Genomic DNA, 951 nt, shown 5'->3' on the forward strand with positions numbered 1-951 from the left:
CAAGGAGAAAGATCTGAACAGGGCAGATTTAGATGCATGGCCATCCCTTTAACTCCAGACCTCAGCAGCTGGTGCAGTCGAGTGGAGGGGCAGCTGGCAAAAAGATCACCTCCATGCTGGATGGAGATGCAGCTCTCATATCTATTAAGGTCACAGCCTCCATCCAGGCTGTCTCGGGAATGATTGCTGAGCTTCAAAACAGCTGCACAGGTTGGGGCTTAGAGGAGCCTGATGAGCTTGTAAGACTCAGGACTGTAAACAAGTGACAAGACCACCCATTAAAGGGAGGCTGTACTGGCCCCAATCATGAGCATCTGAGAGGGGGAGGAAAGCAATGAGTGAGGGTCAGAGCCTGGTGGGGAGGCCTCCCACAGAGGGTCATGCTCCCGGCCTTGCCTGGCAGTGACTTTGCTTTTCTAGGGATGGTAAGGGAGACCAGTATGGTTATAGACACTCTTACCTGCCCAGAAAGGTAAAGACTCTGTAAAGACTCTGATAGTGTTTAGCCCTGAGCAAAGGGAAAGTCAGGAGGAGCTGGAGTTCAAAGGGACTTCTACAGAGAGGAATTTACAAAATAGGGACCACATCACATTTCCCTTTGGACACCCTCAATGGGAGGGAGCAAGGCTTGCTTGGAGATGCTTGAGCAGGAAGGCTGGGATACTAGGAGCTGTGGCTACGAGGCCTGAATTTCTGTGGCAGGCTTGAATCACATATTTGCTCTAATCCTAACTGTTCCTGAAATCTAGATTCATGAGAGACAAGCCAGAACCCAAAAGCAATCAGTTCCCCATAAAGATCTATTAACAGTTGACAGGATGGAGCAAGCCCAGAGTCAACATCCCATTTCCAGCTTCATGCTGGAGAAAGTAGGCCCAGAGAGTGAAGGTTAAATAGCTCAGCTGGCCTTAATTGACATATTTCATTGACTTTCATAGTTATTTCATTGAC

Source organism: Antrostomus carolinensis, unplaced genomic scaffold (assembly GCF_000700745.2).
Source record: "Antrostomus carolinensis isolate BGI_N321 unplaced genomic scaffold, ASM70074v2 scaffold240, whole genome shotgun sequence".
NCBI lineage: Eukaryota > Metazoa > Chordata > Aves > Caprimulgiformes > Caprimulgidae > Antrostomus > Antrostomus carolinensis.